General features: G+C 47.5%; 10 non-coding genes across 10 annotated transcripts; 6 read left to right on the forward strand and 4 right to left on the reverse strand.

Annotated features, from left to right (window-relative positions):
• Positions 1 to 1,334: 1,334 nt before the first annotated feature.
• trnas-cga (transfer RNA serine (anticodon CGA)) lies at positions 1,335 to 1,416 on the reverse strand. Its single transcript has one exon. It is a non-coding gene; the product is annotated as a tRNA-Ser (tRNA).
• A 2,434-nt stretch (positions 1,417 to 3,850) lies between these two features.
• Positions 3,851 to 3,932, reverse strand: trnas-gcu (transfer RNA serine (anticodon GCU)). The gene has a single exon. It is a non-coding gene; the product is annotated as a tRNA-Ser (tRNA).
• An 8,836-nt stretch (positions 3,933 to 12,768) lies between these two features.
• LOC138228405 (U5 spliceosomal RNA) lies at positions 12,769 to 12,885 on the forward strand. The gene has a single exon (XR_011185485.1). It is a non-coding gene; the product is annotated as a U5 spliceosomal RNA (small nuclear RNA).
• A 391-nt stretch (positions 12,886 to 13,276) lies between these two features.
• Positions 13,277 to 13,393, forward strand: LOC138228367 (U5 spliceosomal RNA). Its single transcript, XR_011185447.1, has one exon. It is a non-coding gene; the product is annotated as a U5 spliceosomal RNA (small nuclear RNA).
• A 391-nt stretch (positions 13,394 to 13,784) lies between these two features.
• Positions 13,785 to 13,901, forward strand: LOC138228427 (U5 spliceosomal RNA). Its single transcript, XR_011185506.1, has one exon. It is a non-coding gene; the product is annotated as a U5 spliceosomal RNA (small nuclear RNA).
• A 391-nt stretch (positions 13,902 to 14,292) lies between these two features.
• LOC138228418 (U5 spliceosomal RNA) lies at positions 14,293 to 14,407 on the forward strand. Its single transcript, XR_011185498.1, has one exon. It is a non-coding gene; the product is annotated as a U5 spliceosomal RNA (small nuclear RNA).
• A 393-nt stretch (positions 14,408 to 14,800) lies between these two features.
• On the forward strand, positions 14,801 to 14,917 carry LOC138228409 (U5 spliceosomal RNA). Its single transcript, XR_011185489.1, has one exon. It is a non-coding gene; the product is annotated as a U5 spliceosomal RNA (small nuclear RNA).
• Positions 14,918 to 15,307: 390 nt separating this feature from the next.
• Positions 15,308 to 15,422, forward strand: LOC138228401 (U5 spliceosomal RNA). The gene has a single exon (XR_011185481.1). It is a non-coding gene; the product is annotated as a U5 spliceosomal RNA (small nuclear RNA).
• Positions 15,423 to 16,181: 759 nt separating this feature from the next.
• Positions 16,182 to 16,323, reverse strand: LOC138228253 (U4 spliceosomal RNA). The gene has a single exon (XR_011185339.1). It is a non-coding gene; the product is annotated as a U4 spliceosomal RNA (small nuclear RNA).
• A 230-nt stretch (positions 16,324 to 16,553) lies between these two features.
• LOC138228363 (U5 spliceosomal RNA) lies at positions 16,554 to 16,670 on the reverse strand. Its single transcript, XR_011185443.1, has one exon. It is a non-coding gene; the product is annotated as a U5 spliceosomal RNA (small nuclear RNA).
• Between the last annotated feature and the right edge of the window lie 3,746 nt (positions 16,671 to 20,416).

Raw genomic sequence — 20,416 nt, forward strand, 5'->3', positions numbered from 1 at the left:
GTGGTCATTTTTAATGACCACAGAGCGCTGTGACCTCGGTTTTACATCTCATCCAAAAGACAGCGCCCTTTTACAACACAGTGTCTCCGTCACTATGCTGGGGCATTGGGACCCGCAAAGACCTCAGGGTGAGCGCCCCACCGCCGGCACCATTAACACCGCTTCCAGCTGGAAGCTTTGTTTTTCCCTGTAGCTCACCCTCATCCGGGTACTGACCTGGCTCACACCTGCTTAGCTTCAGTGGGTTTTCAGTTGCGAGTTGCAAGGGGATGCAAGTGATGGAGCAGCTCGCTGCAAAAGCCACTGCATTGGCCGGGAATCAAAGCCGAGCCTCCCGCGTGGCAGGCGAGAATTCTACCACTGAACCACCAACGCTCAGAACCCGGGCCTTCAAAAAAGACGCTTTTTTGGTGCTCTGTGCAAAAAGCGTCGACATCTGCTTCCAGCTGTAAAATGCCATTCGCGGACGCTGAAGAACTTATTTGCAAGGGAGCGGGTACAAGCAATTTGGCATTTTAAAACCACCAGGAACACCGAACAGGCGCGCTTCTTTGCTTGCGCCGAAACACAACGACAGGAGGTGGACAACGTAGTCGGCAGGATTCGAACCTCTTTCTGTCTATTATATACTAAATGTTCTCTTGTCTGTCTCTTGTTTGTATAGAACTGAATGTCCCTGACAATGTACTGTTAGTTTTAATTGAAGAACGGCATTTGTGTTCAAATATATCAGACAAGTTTACGTAACTGCTCATGCGACACTCAGTTGTAATTAGTCAAGAAATAAAGTCGAACAACAGCTGCGGGTTTGATTCTGAACGTATCAGATTGCAGCACCTTTTACTTCCATTGACAAATGATAGAGATTCGAAGAGAGATCCTTCAGACCAGCAAGCAAACCCACGGCTATTTCGGTTTTCTATCTAGGCAACGTTGGTGTCTGCAATAGCATACATGAAAGCGTGATGCAATTTCTGTGGCTACATTTGTTGCACGTCATGCACAGTAAGAGTGTTTCTAACACCAAATAAAAAGTCAACAATTAGCGATCACGCCTTCTCCTCAGTTAACCCACTGAAACCCTTGCTGTTAACAGTTCTTTAATGCATGCTTTACGAGCACCTACATATTGTGTCGGTTCTTTCAGTTTTATTCATTAGGTTTTCAAAGGCATAAGTAGAACACCAGAGGTGCGAACGCAAGATGTGTGGTTATCTGAAGAACTCATTTCCATGGCAGCGGGGCCAAGCTATTTAGTGTTTTTATAGTACCAGGGAAGGAGAAGCGGCACTTCACCTTTGCCGCGCAGGCACAAGGAGACGTGCGGCAGACGCCGTAGTCGGCAAGATTTGAACCTGCATGGGGAGTCCCCAACGGATTTCGAGTCCATCGCCTTAACCACTCGGCCACGACTACAGCGAGTTCACCATCGCCGCATTCCTCCTTTAATCTAACACGGAGTGCGACGTGGCTTTGGAAACCTTTTCAAAGTCGCTCTCCGTTAAAAAAAAATAATACCTTTGACAAAATACGTGCCGGCAGACAGACACGCCTCAGAGGGTTTAAGGCTGGCTTCATGTCGGAATGATAAAGTCTCCCCGTCCGGACATGAAAATGCCACTTTGTTACACACAAAAAAAGAATCAACAACAGAGAAATGCCCACAAGCATTTGAAAAGCCGCACCACGTCGCACTTGAAATAGCTCTTACATTAGTGGTAGACGCAGGAATCGCATTTTTATTTACGCTCTTACCAACGCGATGGAAAGCAAAACAAAGCAAAGCAGAGCAAAACAAAACGAACAAACGAAAACCCTGCACATAACGCCGTTACGTGCCCAAGTGGTATTGTACGTCATCCTAGCACTGCACCCCGGGTCGTACGGTACATGGGAACGAGCACACGCCACGAATCGTCTCGAATCACTCCCTACAGCTGTAAGGCGCCTTGAAGCGTGCACCCCCAACATTCTTCTTTGCGCATCTGTGAAAGGTAAACTCTTGAGCAAACTCTGAACCAGCTCTAAGGAAACTAATCCGATTAGACGTAACTTTGACTCATCTTTTTACGCTCAGTGCTGGATTGCTCAAACTCCAGCTAGGGTTAGGGTTAGCATTACCACGCTACTTAGACACTTTGTTTACGCTCAGTGCTGGATTTTGGGAACTTCAGGACGAGTGGGAATTTTCTCCTATCTGTCCATTCTGTTTTGTTTTGGAGACTCTTGGCTGCATATGTTGTACAGTGCAGCGTGAAGGAAACATTTTCCAAAACTGTGTCAGCTCAAGAGTTGTAAGAAAACCTCTCCAGCTGCTACAACTCTCTTCATTTTTGTCATTTAATGTGACACTCGATGTATAACTGGAGCCTCACATATGCAAATGGTGCGGCTCCAGTTCGACACCCAGTTCGACACCACTTTACAGTATATGACAAAAGCATGGCAAACTGTGCCGGACCAGCAGATAACTTCCGCTTATTTTGACCATATTAAACATTGGAAATCTTCCCACTTGCATTTGTGACACTTGATTTTGGCTCCACCTAAGAAACTCTTAAATCTTCTAACACTTTTCTCTTCTCCCGCAACACACTTGTCTGTCGGCACTATGTGGAAGCGTTGCATGACAACCCATCTCACCACGGAAAGGAACCTAACAGCTTTGGTAAGAGAGTAGAATTACCTGAAGAACTGCTTTCCATGGAAGCAGGACCAAGCGATGTAGCATTTTTATAGTACCAGGAAAGGAGAAGCGGCACTTCGCCTTTGCCACACAGGCACAAGGCGACGTGCAGCAGACGCCGTAGTCAGCAGGATTCGAACCTGAGCGGGGAGTCCTCAATGGATTTCAAGTCCATCGCCTTAACTACTCGGCCACAACTACAGTGAGCTCGCCGCCGCCGCATTCCTCCTCCGGAGTGCGAGGTGTCTGCGGAAACCTTTTTAAAGTCGCTCTCCGTTAAAAAAAAAATACCTTTCACAAGATACATGCCGGCAGACAGACACGCCTCAGAGGGTTTAAGGCTGGCTTCACGTTCAAATGATAAAGTCTCACCGTCCGGATGTCAAAATGCAACTTTGGCAGACAGAAAAAAAACATCAACAAACCACAAATGTGGACAAGGATTTTACAAGCTGCACCACACTGCACTTTCAAAAGCATTTACATTCGTGTTAGACGCAGGAATTGTCCTTGTTTTGCGCGCTTACGAACGCCATACAAATAAAACAGGTCTACGGGTCTGAAACCTGCTCCACGGAAAACAGTTCTGTTGCGCTTTTGATCAAAGGGAGATTCTCTGTTCTTACTTTTTCATGACATAACACCCAAAGGGGCTTCTTTGGAGCTGGATTCCAACCAGCATCCTAAAGTTTCTTGGTCGTATCCTTTACAGTCCTCTGTTCAGTCGACATGGAACAGAAGGGGGCAGCTTTCCTCACACATACAGTGCAGTTCTGCATCAGACCTCTAACTCGTTTCCTTAGCTTGGATTTAAGCCACGAAGCAGGCTTCTACTGTATAAACGTCTAGAGGAATCACAAACTATTTGAGAGGCCATCATCCCAGGGGGAACTGACAAAGTCTATCCCTAAACACCTAGCGCAGTCTCTCGAGAGACTGTCAAAAATCGCTTTCTCCGTTTGTGCTGCAAGTAAGTGAAAATGCGGTCTCAACCCAGAGCCACTTGGCAGCAGCGGCACGTAAATACTGTTACTGCCACTGCTCGATACCGACGTTAGCCTACTATACCATGTTCAGCCACCGCTAGAAAATGTACAGCTCTAGTACTGGAGCAAACAGAAGGAGGGCCAACATCTAACAGGCACACGTGTCAGACATAGAGAGCGCCGAGGATGGGATTCGAACCCATGCGTGCAGAGCACAATGGATTAGCAGTCCATCGCCTTAACCACTCGGCCACCTCGTCAATGAAACTGGGCTGTCCAGACACGGGTTGGCACGCTCCAGATGATCTTTTTCTTTTTTTTCCCTCGTACTCGAGGGTCCTTTTCCTGTTCCACATGCGATTTCAACATTTTCCTTGGGAGATGTGAAGCCAGCAAGCCACTGCTGTGGTTCAGTGGCCAGTGTGGAGTTCAGTGGCCCTGTTGTACACAGAAAGCACATTGAGCTCCTTGGACATGAAAAGTTCCAGATAAAAGCCATTTGTCATCCTTTCTCTTGGTGTCGATGTTGCTATTGTATGTAAAGGTGGCAACTTGCTCAGCGAGCAGGCGGAGCACACACCGAATGCAGATGTGTCTGAGTGGTGTGTCCAAGTGGCTGCAAAAAAACAGTACTCCCGGGGCGCCGTGGCTTAGTTGGTTAAAGCGCCTGTCTAGTAAACAAGAAATCCTGGGTCCGAATCCCAGCGGTGCCTTTTTTTGTGCTGTGTTCTCGAACAGAACTGGTCATTATGGACAACCGCATACGCCTAGACTTAATTAAATGCAAGTATTCATTTCCTGTCTTGAACGACTTGTTTTTCTTAAAATGGATGCAACTTGCAAAACATGAAATACAAACCTTGCTAATCAGCGCTCGCGGCTGGCAAAAAAAAAAGAAGTCAGCAATGTTTTTTTTCTTTAACCTTAACCCTGCTAATGGAGAAGAGTTAAACGACCGAGTCTATGCAGCTTAAACGGTGCTCACGTCGGGTTCTTAGCTGAAAGGGTGATAAATCCCGCTCACCCCAGTCCTTAATCTTTTAAAAGGATACAAAATTGAACCTAGTCGCCACATCACATACATCCTGTTCAACGATAAAAAGGTGACATCTATCCTCGATCCAGAGTAAATCCCACGTTGAGGGCATATTTTTTTCCACTTTACCATGAGTCGGGCTCGGCTGCACAGAGGCGAGAGCAGAGCAATGAGGTCACGGGGACAGGAGAGCCACACGCTGGCGGTTTAAACACGCGGAAGAAAACTGAGGGATCCACAGTATGTGGACCCTCCGTGCGCCATCAGTCCGCACTCCGGACTCTGAATCCTGCCATCCGAGTTAAGATCTCGGCGGAACCTGAGGCGCAGTTCTTTCTTAAAACGTAATCTGGTGAGCATTTCTAGAATCGTACTTGTATAGATGCAGCCTTTAATGTGTTGCTAGGTTAAAATTGATGACTTCTTGAACTTCAGTAGGCAACTGCCCTCTTGATTTTGGATTTAATTTCTTTATTACAGGGGCGCTTTTATGAAGACCGAGTCATGTTCAGGTACTTTGCTTGATGGAGGAAGCATATTTCGGACTCTGTGATCTGCTCACCTGGAAAGGTCTGCTGTACTACTACAAGAGAGAAGTAGAGTCTGGAAGAATAGACAATTTTATGATGCTTTGGAAGATAATGTTTTTTTTTTCTTTGAAATTGAAATGAATCAGAATATCAGTGCAAAAGACAAACTCTTGGTTTGGTTTAAAGAGATATGGTTTTAAAACAGACAAAATGTAGAAAACAGGTGTTTCTCACTTTTGGAAGAGAATGGACCGGGGGTAATATTTTACAAGTTATATAATAGTAAAATATTATATAATAGGGGTAATAGTCGCGAGGGGCTTCAGCTTTTTCGTGCTTAATATGGTGCGCTGTGGCCACGGCAGATATGGGATCTATAAAAGCCGAAAATTCTCCGATCATTGCCTGACACAGCTCCTCAAAGCTATTACAGACCTCAGGTCCTTGTCTAGACATCCACTCGTGGACCGCTCGGCTGGTAGTTTTCCTTACTAACATAGCCTTTTCCTGTTCGGACGCTTCGGGCATAAACTGCAAAGTATATCTCAGCTCATCAATGTAGGTCTCCACATTATTCCCTGACACTGTCGGGTCAAACCTTTCTACATCTTTGGCTAACTGCCTCAGGGAGTGGAGGTTAATTTTTACAGTTTCTCCGTGGGCAGGGAGACGGCCGTGATCAGGAGCAGGGGGTCTATGCCTGAATTGAATCGCCCTTGCGTCTCGCGCAGGACTCGGCGATCTCCCCCATGCCGATCCGACCACAGACCCTGGCCGGGAGAAACCTCCTGGGTGAGCGCTCCGGGCTGCTAGGTGGGCTGGCATGTAAGTGGGATCTAGCCTGTTTTGCTTCCAGTACGGCAGCATCTAACTCCTTTTGCCTTTCCTGGCTGAGCTCATTTAAACTCTCAATTTCTTTTTCTTTTTCTTTCAAGCTCGCTTCTAGGTCTCTCCTAGCTACCTCAGCCGCAGTTTCTCTAGCAGACAGGTCATCTAATTTACCTAAAACTTCCCTGAGTCTGTCTTCACTTTCCTCACTTTTCACTCTCTTTTCTCTGATTATATCCAACAACTCAACTCGCTCCGCCTTATATCTTTCTAGCTTTCCCTGAAGCGTTTGAAACTTTGTCAGCTCGGACAAAGACAGTTCCAGCTGTTTAGCTAGATTTAAGGCGAAACTAGATAGGACCTGAACTGCGTTCACAGACCCTCCTGTGTTAAGCTGGTTCGCTACCTTAGCTACTAAATCTACTTGCAGCTTCTCAATATCATCAAAGTTCAACTTTTCGATACCGCTCCAGTAACCAGGATTGTCGTCGCTAGAAATAGTACTTATAAGCGACTCCACTTCAGACATTTTAGCAGCCATTGTCATTACGTCAGAGAAACTTTAAGAGTATTACTTTTTTTCCTTTTACCAAAATACAGTATGGAATCTAAACACCCGAGCAGATGGATTTCCAATCAGCACACGTTACACTAAACGCTAGAAAACAGGGGGATTTCTTTACGCAGTTATCAGCACACCCGGTATTCGCGTATAAAAGTCACGGTGCTGTGCTGAACTTGAACTCACAGCAACATCAGTTATTCTGTGCGATTGAGTCTCATTTCATTCTAAACTCGCCCACCCAGGGACGCCATTAAATGTAGTGGTTTGATGGGTTTACTGAGACACTTATTAATTGTAGCAGTAATCACGAGGTTGTTCGTTGGGGCTTTTAGAAAATCAATCGCCAGAACAACTAACAACGCACACACACGGGTTCAATACACGAGATACATTTATTAATATAAATTGTGCACCAAACATATACTAGTCTGCCTGGATACGAGCGGCAGACCTTACTGTGAGGGTTATCAATATACAAGATATATAATCTCGAAGAGATGCAAACACAAAGAGATACACAACAGAGAATATATGTCAATATATATCGTTCGGTTACCAAATCGCTAATCAGTGTTATTACCCATTGTTACTCTAAACTCGGAAGTAAATACATTACTCATGAATTAAATTGATAACAACTTGTGTTGAGGTACAATTGAATTCTCGAGACGCAATGTAGAACATGGGGTTAACTTATCCACTGTGTATGGATTTGGAATTTCCCGGCACGAACACCAAACCAGCTGACAAGCTCTGTTGCAGCCTCTGTTCCAGCGGTTGTCCAATGGGCGTTGTGTCGGCGTCCTCTGGCTACCAGCCAACCAGTCAAGGTGCAGCTCGGAGTAGGACGGGCGGAGGAATCTGACTGCGGCGCGCAGGGCAGTCGTTGCTCCGAGGGGATCTACCAGCAGTCCGGCTGGCTAGTAGAAAGTCTCTATGCACAGAGTGTGACCGCGAGTCCTCACAAGTCACTCTTTTGCCTGGGAAGAAACTGGTTCGTTCCCGGTCCAGCGCTGCTTCTGAATAAGCTATTCAGGTTGTTGACGAGGGTCCAACTGTAGGCTGCCGTTGATCAAACGGAGCATTCACGTTAGTAGAATTCTGAGTACGTACGGGATGCTTGGCCTCGCGCTTAGAACAAAGTCCAAGTCCCTATGCAGACAACAGCAGTTGTCACGTGATTGTCTCTGAGGATGCGCGAAAATGGCCAAGGAGAGCCCCGATCTGAGCTTGCGCTCCCTTTTTGACCAAGACACAGATGTGTGCTGATTGGTTGAGAGTTTGGCGGGCATTGGAGACCCACGTGGTATTACCACGCCCTGCCAGTCCCTGATTGGTTGGTCAAGGTGAGATATAAGTCACTTACTCTTGACACTTAAGAATGCAGTCCAGATGTCCATTCAGCACTCCCTAGACAGATAGGCGCCAATGGATGACCATTGATCATGATAGCCAGGCTTAGCTAAGTGCATCCCTGTCTGGGAGCTGTTCCCTATCAAAAGAAAACAACTTAAATCAGTCTGCATGAATACTTTCTCTGTGGCTGCACCACAGAGATGGGGGGTGAGATGGGGCTTCATTTAGGACAGCATACCAACGCTTAATTCTGTCTTATTAACAAGCATTGCCGCTACACTTGTATCCCAACTTTTGCAACTCGCAACTGAAAACCCACTGAAGCTAAGCAGGTGTGAGCCAGGTCAGTACCAGGATGAGGGTGAGCTACAGGGAAAAACAAAGCTTCCAGCTGGAAGTGGTGTTAATGGGCGCTCACTCTGAGGTCTGTACGGGTCCCAATGTCCCAATATAGTGACGGAGAAGCTGTGTTGGAAAAAGGGCGCTGTCTTTTGGATGAGATGTAAAACCGAGGTCATAGTGCTCTGTGGTCATTAAAAATGACCACCAAAACCTTTGACAAAAGCTCTTGGTAATTGATGGTCTTCAATAATGCTTCTCCTTTAGGTACATTTTAAATCAGCTGAAAAATGCTGTGAAATGGGGGGGCACTTCAGGCCAGTGTAGGATTTGGGTTACAAGAACTATGAAACTGCACGAGAAAGCCCGTACACTGAATTACACGGCTTTCTATTCAAAGGACAAAAGAAATTCCCTGAGCTTGATTTTTTGCAGCACAGAGAGGACCACTGTTGTGAGGTCGGTTAGCTCAGTTGGTTAGATGGTGGTGCTAGTAACGCCAAGGTTGCGGGTTTGAGCCGCGTACGGGCCAGGTCCTTTTCTCCTCTCTTACCAAAGCTGTTAGGTTCCTTTCCGTGGTGAGATGGGTTGTCATGCAACGCTGCCACATAGCGCCGACAGACAAGAGTGTTGCGGGAGAAGAGAAATGTGTTTGAAGATTTAAGAGTGTCTTAGGTGCAGCCAAAATCAAGTGTCACAAATGCAAGTGGTTGGATTTCCATTGTTTAATGTGGTAAAAATAAGCGGAAGTAATCTGCCGGTCCGGCACAGTCTGCCATGCTTTTGTCATTTACTGTAAAGTGGTATTGAACTGGGCGTCGAACTGGAGCCTCACCATTTGCATATGTGAGGCTCCAGTTATACATCGAGTGTCACATTAAATGACAAAAATGAAGAGAGTTAAAGCAGCTGGAGAGGTTTTCTTACAACTTTTGAGCTGACAGTTTTGGAAAATGTTTCCTTCACGCTGCACTGTACAACATAGGCAGCCAAGAGTCTCCAAAACAAAACAGAATTGACAGATAGGAGAAAATTCCCACTCGTCCTGAAGTTCCCAAAATCAAGCACTGAGCGTAAACAAAGTGTCTAAGTAGCGTGGGAATGCTAACCCTAACCCTAGCGTAAAAAGATGAGTCAAAGTAACGTCTAATCGGATTAGTTTCCTTAGAGCTGGTTCAGAGTTTGCTGAAGAGTTTACCCAGTGGGCACTGATTCGTCGAATATACGTATATTCACGGCGAAAATACGGCTATACGTATATATACGTCGCCTCGACGTATAATCAAAGTCGAATTGCAACCGTAAAATCGACGACATTAATAAACGCATATATAACGTCGAAAACACATCTAACACAGTGCCTGAGGCTTTTTACTGTATGTATCGTGTGTGCCGCAACTAGGAGTATACGGCACTCTGCACAGTGTACGAAGTAAATTATTTTCGCAGTAATTAATTTACACGTGTATAATAAATATAGTAAATATAATAAATTAATTACTGCGAAAATTACTTCGTACACTGTGCAGAGTGCCGTATACTCCTAGGTAAGTTAGGTACATCTTTTTGCCCAAAACTGAAGGGGCGACATTCCTCCCTCCCCCCGTGATGCCAGGCCTGTCCCCATCCTATTCCATAATGTCATTATACTGTATATAATACCATACAACAGTGACCGATCCTTACTAACTGCATGCGTTAAAATTGCACATCAGCTCATAGCAGGGGGCACATAGCCGCGATGTATTATCAATGTTAAATTTCAACCATAATATCGACAACATTAATAAACGCATACGTTGAGAAAATATCGAACCCAGCATATTTTCCGGTTATATACCACAATGCATTGCTAGTATTCGTTGGTCACCATTTTGGACACGTTTTTCAAACGTAGAAGTATATCCGCAAATATCTCAGCAATCCTCTTTTGACGAGTAAGTATGAACAATAATAATACTATCTGAATACATACAGATCTTTCTTAATATTATTTTGATTAAAATAGTAAGTGAATAAGCAAAAAATGGCACATAAAAATAGTGGAGCTTTTTAAACGTCTGTACTTACTGCGCCCCATAAGAAATCGTTTGTCCCCGTTCAAAAGAGGTTGTGCGATGTCCTGCAGCGTTCGCAAAGCAAACCTTTGACAGTTTGAAAAGAGGAATTTATTCTGCTTCCTGTGCGTGCAGTAGTTACAAAGTTGAACGTCTTTACACGATCTGCTGCAGTTTTCAGTGGGCGGGCGTTGTCAAATGGCTTGGAAAAACGCACTGTGTTTCGGCTCGGCAAACATCGTGAGCAGTGTCCTGCATGTTTTCTGTGTATAGCTGTCTTTTAACGCATACAGAATTCATTCGAAATGGGGAATGGTGTGAATGGGGAAGATGACACTAAATCGTTTTGCCGTTTCTCTATTCTTATTCTATGTTGTACTTTCAAACTTTGGGTACTCTTTAATTAGGACAGACTTTATTGCTCAACTTCTATGATGCAAGCCAAATTTTATACATTTATTTCAGCTTTGAGCTTAGTAAACCGTTCATTTTTTAGATTATACTAAAGAAGATATTAATCATCATTAATTTGGGAAGTAATATTATATAATTTTCTCCTAGCTGCGGTGCTGAAGTCCCGCCCTAAATCAGCAGAAAAAGAAATAAAGGAGAACGCAATGTGTTACTTGAAGAATGCATATGCAAGGCAGGGGGCCAGGAGATCTGGACACTGAAAATACTAGGTTTTTGGTTCTAACTGTTAGGACAATTACACAGGGTTTGCAAATAGTGGACAAAAATCGTCTTAACTTCCATTGTAATATTTTTTTTCTTGGAAATATAGAAGTTGTACATTTTAAAATGTATATTTGAATCAAAATGTGGTTTTGAGTTAGTGTGTTAATGTAATTAGTTTGTGTTTGCCGTTACTATACTGTATATTGCCATATTACCAGAATTTGTAGCTGAAGTTTAAGACTAGTTGTGTTTTTTATGATTATTGCCCATATGTTGATTGTTGATTGATTGTATACAATGTATAATTTGAAATACATATTTTTCAGGTGTGAATGTGTATTTTCAGAATAAATTTCTAAACCAAATCATTGGGTTGATTTACTAGTTTCTACACCTGTAAAACCTAACTTTGATGTATAATAGACCTCTACCCATATACGTATAATAGACCTCTAAAGTTATCCGTATAATAGACCTCTAACCATATACATATAATAGACCTCTAAAGTTATCCGTATAATAGACCTCTACCCATATACGTATAATAGACCTCTAAAGTTATCCGTATAATAGACCTCCAACCATATACGTAGAATAGTCCTCTAAAGTTATCCGGAACTCCTACCATATATGTATAATAGTCCTCTAAATTTATCCGTATAATAGAACTCCAACCATTTACGTATAATGAACATCTAATCATAGACGTATAATTGACGTATAACAATAGACGTATATTAGAATTTCATTCTAGACGAATTGCAGACCACATTTAGACGTCTAAGGTATGCGTTTAATAGACGTATATTATACGTCTTTTGCCCACTGGGTTACGTCTCAACAGAAACGCTCTTTAGCTCTTTCAGTGTTATGCAGAGAACAGCGTCTGTCGAGATCACTTTTGAGTCAGCGCGAAACGCCGTGTGCTGTCAGTTTGATTTCATATTGCTCGTAGCGGCGCCCGGCTTTTGTCTGTCAAACGTTAGGTTGCGCTTCTTCATGCTGCATCGTCGGCATGAGTGGAGCTTTTTAAACGTCTGTACTTACTGCGCCCCATAAGAAATCGTTTGTCCCCGTTCAAAAGAGATTTTGCGATGTCCTGCAGCGTTCGCAAAGCAAACCTTTGACAGTTTGAAAAGAGGAATTTATTCTGCTTCCTGTGCGTGCAGTAGTTACAAAGTTGAACGTCTTTACACGATCTGCTGCAGTTTTCAGTGGGCGGGCTTTGTCAGATGGCTTGGAAAAACGCACTGTGTTTCGGCTCGGGAAACATCATGAGCAGTGTCCTGCATGTTTTCTGTGTATAGCTGTCTTTTGACGCATACAGAATTCATTCGAAATCATTGATTTCTCCAATTATCAAGGGTCCCTTAAAGGATGAGTCAAAGTAACGTCTAATCGGATTAGTTTCCTTAGAGCTGGTTCAGAGTTTGCTCAAGAGTTTACCTTTCACAGATGTGCAAAGAAGAATGTTGGGGGTGCACGCTTCAAGGTGCCTTACAGTGCGTTGTTTCCGACACAGTGTGGCCGGGTGTTTTCCGAGTTATCGCACGGATTGGGCACGCCCACAAGCCGAGAGCCGCAGGCGATGAGCCCGGGGCTGAACGGGCCCCACTGGCTAGTTTGTAAGGCCAGGTGCATTGCCAACCACGACCGGCAGCGCAGAGGCTTTGAAGGCGGTCTGGGCTCCTGCAGCTGTGCAGCCACGCACTCTGGTTTCTCTTCATCTCGTACAAATCTTTCGCCTTTTATTAAAGATTTCCGTGGAGAGGAGCATGAATAAGTTCCATGCAATTTTTGTGCTTCCCTGCCTTCGGGTGGGGCGCAGCCTGGCTGGTCAAAGAGAGAAAACAAAAACGTTCGCAATCACTCTTGTTATGGCAATTGTGGCCGTCTGCTCCGCGAGTCCTCGGTCTCCGGCTGTCTGATTGGCGCTCTTTTCTTTGGGGGGCGGGAAGTGTCCGGCCGCAGGGGATCTTGGGACCTCGCTTTGCATAGCGGCTTCCCAGAGTGCGTCGTTTCCGGCACAGTGTGGCTGGGTGTTTTCCGACTTATCGCACAGATTGGGCACGGCCGCAAGCTGAGAGCCGCAGGCGATGAGCCCGGAGCTGAACGGGCCCCACTGGCTCGTTTGTAAGGCCAGGTGTATTGCCAACCATGACCGGCAGCGCAGAGGCTTTGAAGGCGGCCTGGGCTCCTGCAGCTGTGCAGCCACGCACTCTGGTTTCTCTTCATCTCGTACAAATCTTTCGCCTTTTGCTAAAGATTTCCGTGGAGAGGAGCATGAATGAGTTCCATGCAATTTTTGTGCTTCCCTGCCTTCGGGTGGGGCGCAGCCTGGCTGGTCAAAGAGAGAAAACAAAAACGCTCGCAATCGGTCTTGTTATGGCGATTGTGGCAGTCTGCTCCGCGAGTCCTCGGTCTCCGGCCGTCTGATTGGCGCTCTTTTCTTTGGGGGGTGGGAAGTGTCCGGCCGCAGGGGATCTTGGGACCTCGCTTTGCATAGCGGCTTCCCAGAGTGCGTCGTTTCCGGCACAGTGTGGCCGGGTGTTTTCCGAGTTATCGCACGGATTGGGCACGCTCGCAAGCCGTGAGCCGCAGGCGATGAGCCCGGAGCTGAACGGGCCCCACTGGCTCGTTTGTAAGGCCAGGTGCATTGCAAACCACGACCGGCAGCGCAGAGGCTTTGAAGGCGGACTGGGCTCCTGCAGCTGTGCAGCCACGCACTCTGGTTTCTCTTCATTTCGTACAAATCTTTCGCCTTTTACTAAAGATTCCCGCGGAGAGAAGCATGAATGAGTTCCATGCAATATTTGTGCTTCTTTGCTTTCGGGTGGTGCGCAGCTGGGCTGGTCAAAGAGAGAAAACAAAAACGCTCGCAATCGGTCTTGTTATGGCGATTGTGGCCGTCTGCTCCGCGAGTCCTCGGTCTCCGGCCGTCTGATTGGCGCTCTTTTCTTTGGGGGGCGGGAAGTGTCCGGCCGCAGGGGATCTTGGGACCTCGCTTTGCATAGCGGCTTCCCAGAGTGCGTCGTTTCCGGCACAGTGTGGCCGGGTGTTTTCCGAGTTATCGCACGGATTGGGCACGCTCGCAAGCCGTGAGCCGCAGGCGATGAGCCCGGAGCTGAACGGGCCCCACTGGCTCGTTTGTAAGGCCAGGTGTATTGCCAACCACGACCGGCAGGGCAGAGGCCTTGAAGGCGGCCTGGGCTCCTGCAGCTGTGCAGCCACGCACTCTGGTTTCTCTTCATCTCGTACAAATCTTTCGCCTTTTACTAAAAATTTCCATGGAGAGGAGCACGAATGAGTTCCCTGCAGTTTTTGTGCTTCCCTGCTTTCGGGTGGCGGGCAGCTGGGCTGGTCAAAGAGAGAAAACAAGCACGTTTGCAATCGCTCTTGTAATGGTGATTGTGGCCGTCTGCTCCGCGAGTCCTCGGTCTCCGGCCGTCTGATTGGCGCTCTTTTCTTTGGGGGGCGGGAAGTGTCCGGCCGCAGGGGATCTTGGGACCTCGCTTTTCATAGCGGCTTCCCAGAGTGCGTCGTTTCCGGCACAGTGTGGCTGGGTGTTTTCCGACTTATCGCACGGATTGGGCACGGCCGCAAGCTGAGAGCCGCAGGCGATGAGCCCGGAGCTGAACGGGCCCCACTGGCTAGTTTGTAAGGCCAGGTGCATTGCCAACCATGACCGGCAGCGCAGAGGCTTTGAAGGCGGCCTGGGCTCCTGCAGCTGTGCAGCCACGCACTCTGGTTTCTCTTCATCTCATACGAATCTTTCGCCTTTTACTAAAGATTTCCGTGGAGAGGCGCATGAATGAGTTCCATGCAATTTTTGTGCTTCTCTGCCTTCGGGTGGGGCGCAGCTGGGTTGGTCAAAGAGAGAAAACAAGCACGTTCGCAATCGCTCTTGTAATGGTGATTGTGGCCGTCTGCTCCGCGAGTCCTTGGTCTCCGGCCGTCTGATTGGCGCTCTTTTCTTTGGTGGGCGGCAAGTGTCCGGCCGCAGGGGATCTTGGGACCTTGCCTGCATAGCGGCTTCCCAGAGTGCGTCGTTTCCGGCACAGTGTGGCCGGGTGTTTTCCGAGTTATCGCACGGATTCGGCACGCTCGCAAACCGTGAGCCGCAGGCGATGAGCCCGGAGCTGAACGGGCCCCACTGGCTCGTTTGTAAGGCCAGGTGTATTGCCAACCACGACCGGCAGGGCAGAGGCCTTGAAGGCGGCCTGGGCTCCTGCAGCTGTGCAGCCATGCACTCTGGTTTCTCTTCATCTCGTACAACTCTTTCGCCTTTTACTAAAGATTTCCGTGGAGAGGAGCACGAATGAGTTCCCTGCAATTTTTGTGATTTCCTGCTTTCGGGTCGCGGGCAGCTGGGCTGGTCAAAGAGAGAAAACAAGCACGTTCGCAATCGCTCTTGTAATGGTGATTGTGGCCGTCTGCTCCGCGAGTCCTCGATCTCCGGCCGTCTGATTGGCGCTCTTTTCTTTGGGGGGCAGGAAGTGTCCGGCCGCAGGGGATCTTGGGACCTCGCTTTGCATAGCGGCTTCCCAGAGTGCGTCGTTTCCGGCACAGTGTGGCCGGGTGTTTTCCGAGTTATCGCACGGATTGGGCACGCTCGCAAGCCGTGAGCCGCAGGCGATGAGCCCGGAGCTGAACGGGCCCCACTGGCTCGTTTGTAAGATCTGCGGCAGATCGTATAAAGACGTTCAACTTTGTAACTACTGCACGCACAGGAAGCAGAATAAATTCCTCTTTCAAACTGTCAAAGGTTTGCTTTGCGAACGCTGCAGGACATCGCACAATCTGTTTTGAACGGGGACAAACGATTTCTTATGAGGCGCAGTAAATACAGACGTTTAAAAAGCTCCACTCATGCCGACGATGCAGCATGAAGAAGGGCAACCTAACGTTTGACAGACAAAAGCCGGGCGCCGCTACGAGCAATATGAAATCAAACTGACAGCACACGGCGTTTCGCGCTGACTCAAAAGTGATCTCGACAGACGCTGTTCTCTGCATAACGCTGAAAGAGCTAAAGAGTGTTTCTGTTGAGACGTAACAAGCTTGTTTCTTTCTACCATGATGTTACCATGACAAAATCTGTCTTTAAACACCTTGCTCAGTCTCTGACGAGACTGTCAAGAATTGCTTTCGCCGATTGTATTGCAAACCGGCGGAAGCGGGGTATTGGGAAAAGTTTTCAACTAGCAATAATCGCGCATCGGCTAAACCTCACAGGCTACGATACTGCCACTGCGCAAAGCTGACGGTTGCCAGGCAACCGCGTGGATCCTATGGAAATCGTTATCAATCGTCTCATGGCATGTCGTTGCTGTAACGCTTCATATTTGCGGCCGGACACTTCCCGCCCCCCAAAGAAAAGAGCACCAATCAGACAGGCGGAGACCGAGGACTCGCAGAGCAGACGGCCACAGTCGCAGTAATAAGAGTGATTGTGAGCGGTTTTGTTTTCTCTCTTTGACCAGCCCAGCTGCGCCCCACCCGAAGGCAGGAAAGCACAAAAATTGTATGGAACTCATTCATGCTCCTCTTCATGGAAATCTTTAGTAAAAGGCAAAAGATTTGTACGAGATGAAGAGAAACCAGAGTGCGTGGCTGGACAGCTGCAGGAGCCCAGGCTGCCTTCAAGGCCTCTGCCCTGCCGGTCGTGGTTGGCAATGCACCTGGCCTTACAAACGAGCCAGTGGGGCCCGTTCAGCTCCGGGCTCATCGCCTGCGGCTCTCGGCTTACCTGGCAGGGGAGATACCTTGATCAGCCTGTAGTTGGAGTAGTTGGATTGTTTTCTTGTTTTGTGGAAGCAGTGTTTGTTTTGCAGTTTGAGATGGCAACCTTTGGATCCCGCAAGAATGCTGTACGTTTTGAGCTTTTGGATGACCTGTTCATGGATCGTATGCAGTTCAGCAGAAAAGTGTTACAGAAGGAACTTGGCTTTGAACCTCGGCACTTGGATTTCATCTTTGCTCTCCCAGGTCAGAAAGCATTTGAGGTTGTATTTGGTACCTATCCTCTGTTTGAACAATGCGTGGATGTGTTTGAGGCAAAAAGAGGGAAAGTTCCTGCACTTGAGAAGATCAACTTGCAGCCTCTGACACAGAGAGAGAGGAAAACGGTGCATGTTGTTATGTTCTCGGAACTGGCAAAGACGGAGGACATTCACACCTGGCTTAACCAGTACTGCACCGTCCACCATGGAACTGAGGTTAGAGATGTTGACGGTATAAAAACAGGAGCAAGGAAATTCGAGGTTCGCTTACTACCGGACAATGTAAATGGAGGCTTAAGGCACCTGCCCTCTACAATCCGGCTGGGCGCCTGCAATGGCTATGTTTTTTATGTGGGACAACCAAAGGTGTGTCGGCGCTGTGGTGCTGTGGGACACCTGGCATCTTCCTGCACTGTGAAATGCTGCAAGACCTGTGGCAAACAGGGACATTTAGCCTCTGACTGTTCAATGCTGCCAAAGTGCAATTTATGTGGCTCGGAAGGACACGTTTTTAAGAACTGCCCTCACGCCTACGCCAATAAACTCAAAATGAGAAAGGATGAGGCAGTGCTTGTTTCAGCCAAACCGGCCCGAAAAGCCAAAGCAAACAACAAGTCAAACAAAGAACCCTTGTTGGACAAAGAGTCTCAGCCTCCAGCCAGGATCAGTCCTGCTGTGGCTCCGGGGCCGGTGGAAGAGAAATCCACTACGCTCCCACAACCGCAGACTGCACCAGACAAGCACGAGGGTTTGAAAACCCCCGAGAACAGCGAGGACCCCTCCCCCACTCCTGCTCCTCAGAACGAGGGCCAGTGTGGGGCCCCCCGGTGGAGCGGGTCCAGCGACGATACCCAGGATTCAGCGGAGCTGCTTTTCTCAGACTCTGCAAGTGCTACAGATGCCCTCCTCTCCTCCATCCAGTCCATCACGGAGGATCTGCAACAGCTGGTGGGTGAGGGGGAAGAGGAGACTGGTGCATCGGCTGCACCCCTTTCCCCTCAGTGCTCCCAGGAGCTGGACTTGAGGAAAAGGAAAAATGACTCTGTTTTCTCCCCGAGCGAGGAGGAAGGAGAGAATGGCGATGGGGACAGCTGGAACCCCTCCACCCCTCCCTCTACCCCCTTCCTTGAAATGGACTCCGTGAATGCTTTTACTGCTGCCACCCTGATGAAGGCTCATTCAGAGGATGGCTGGCAGGAAATTGGTAAGAAGAAAAAGAAAAAGAAGAAGGTAACAGGTGAGACCGAAGAGAAATGTGTTTTGTAAAGACTGGTTCCACTTTCTTATGTAATATGGCTCTAAACATAATTTCTCTTAACACCAGAGGTATCAATGACGGAGTTAAATGTCAGTGTGTCTTTGATTACCTCCAGCAGAGAGAGGGAGATGTGTTGATGTTGCAGGAGTGTGCTTTAGCCTATCAAGAGAGGTATAAAAGCTTTGAAGATAGGTGGGATAAAGGGCCTTCTGTTTGGTCAGGGGACAATAACAACAGAGCCTCTGGCGTGGCCATTCTTTTCAAAGGATGGGCTTTCAAATTGAAAAGTATTCAGAGGGTCATAGATGGCAGGTTGCTGTGTGTGGATGTGGAATGGGGGACCGTTAACCTGCGGCTAATCAATGTGTATTGTCCTACTGACGTGGGAGGAAGGGTGGAGCTACTCAAGGCACTCTCTCCCCTATTGTTAAGTAGCACAGACGTGATAGTGGGAGGGGATTTTAATTGTATCTTAGAGCACACAGACAGGCAGTCTAGCTCTCCGATAAAATTGGATTCCAGCTCACTGGCCCTGCAAAACTTAGTTCAAGACTTTAAACTCTCAGACACATATAGATGTATATATCCCACAACAGCAGGATATGCATGGTCAGGGAGGAATAGCAGCTCCAGAATTGACTATTGCTTTGTCTCAGAGAGAGTGAAAGTTGTTGGGGTCACTCTTCAGCCTGTCTTCTTCTCAGATCATCAGGCTTTAGGGTGTAGAGTGGAACTCCAGGGCGGGACTGTCTTTGGCCCAGGCCTCTGGAAACTCAACACAAAGCTGCTAGAGAACGAGGGGGTAGTATCCCGCTACAAGGAGAAACTATCACAGTGGCTGTCCTTGCAGTGTCTGTACGGGTCAGTAGGAGAGTGGTGGGAGGAGGTGAAGATGAGGACAAAGACCTTTTTCATGGCTGAGGGAAGGAAGGCTGCTGCCAGACGGAGAGGAGTGCTAGCCAGGAAACAGAGGCAGCTGCAGCGTCTCTACACGATGCTGCACAGTGGCTTCGATGTGCTCGAGGATATCACCCTTTTAAAAAAGGACATCCGGAGCATAGCCGAAGAAAGTAGTCGAGGAGTGCTGTTAAGAGGCAGAGTGCAGTTCTTGGAAGAAAATGAGAAGTGTACTCGCTTCTTTTTCAGGAAAGTGGTAGGCTCCAAGTCTGTCATGGAAAGTGTAGTTGATGAGGAGGGACGAGAGAGAACAGAGCCGAGTGCTATCCTCTCCTGCACCAAGGCCTTCTACTCAAGACTGTACAGCTCTACAGAGGTAAAGGATGAAGAAATTCATTTTTTTACCTCAAAGCTAGAAAACGTTTTGAGTGAAGAAGATAGGGAAGTACTTGAGAGGGATTTGACAGTAGAAGAGCTGAGACAGGCTATGGAGAGCTTACAGAAGGGGAAAACTCCAGGTGCTGACGGGCTCCCTAAATAATTTTATTGCACCTTTTGGGATCTGCTTCAGGATCCGCTACTGGTCCTATTCGAGGAAAGATATAAGACAGAATTGCTGCCTGACTCCTTAAGAGAAGGCACTATCTCTCTCTTGTTTAAGAAAGGAGCAAAAAATGACATAAAGAACTGGAGACCCCTCAGCCTGTTAGGCGTGGACACTAAGATCCTGTCCAAAGCCCTTTTCCTGCACCTACAAAATGTAGTGGCCTCACTGGTAGGGAAAGAACAGACTTGTGGGATAGCAGGACGCCTGATGAGCGACAACCTGGCCTTGTTGAGGGATGTCTGTCTGTACTCTGAGGATCGCTCCCTCCCTCTTTGCATTTTAGGTGTAGACCTAGAAAAGGCCTTTGACCGCCTAAACCGGCAGTACTTAACATCGGGACTTGAGCACATGAAGTTTGGCCCCATCATGAGAAAGTGGATTAACCTGCTGTACACAGGTAGCAACAGCAGAGTCATGGTTAATGGCAATAGATCACGCCCCTTTGAAGTCTGTTCAGGGGTGAGGCAGGGCTGCCCATTATCCCCCTTGTTATGCGTTTTGGCTATGGAGCCCTTAGCCTGTGCCTTGCGCCAGGATCAGGCCATTAATGGGATACCAGTGCCTGGAAGTGGGGGAGGAGAGGTAAAGACA

Source organism: Lepisosteus oculatus, unplaced genomic scaffold (assembly GCF_040954835.1).
Source record: "Lepisosteus oculatus isolate fLepOcu1 unplaced genomic scaffold, fLepOcu1.hap2 HAP2_SCAFFOLD_40, whole genome shotgun sequence".
Lineage (NCBI taxonomy): Eukaryota > Metazoa > Chordata > Actinopteri > Semionotiformes > Lepisosteidae > Lepisosteus > Lepisosteus oculatus.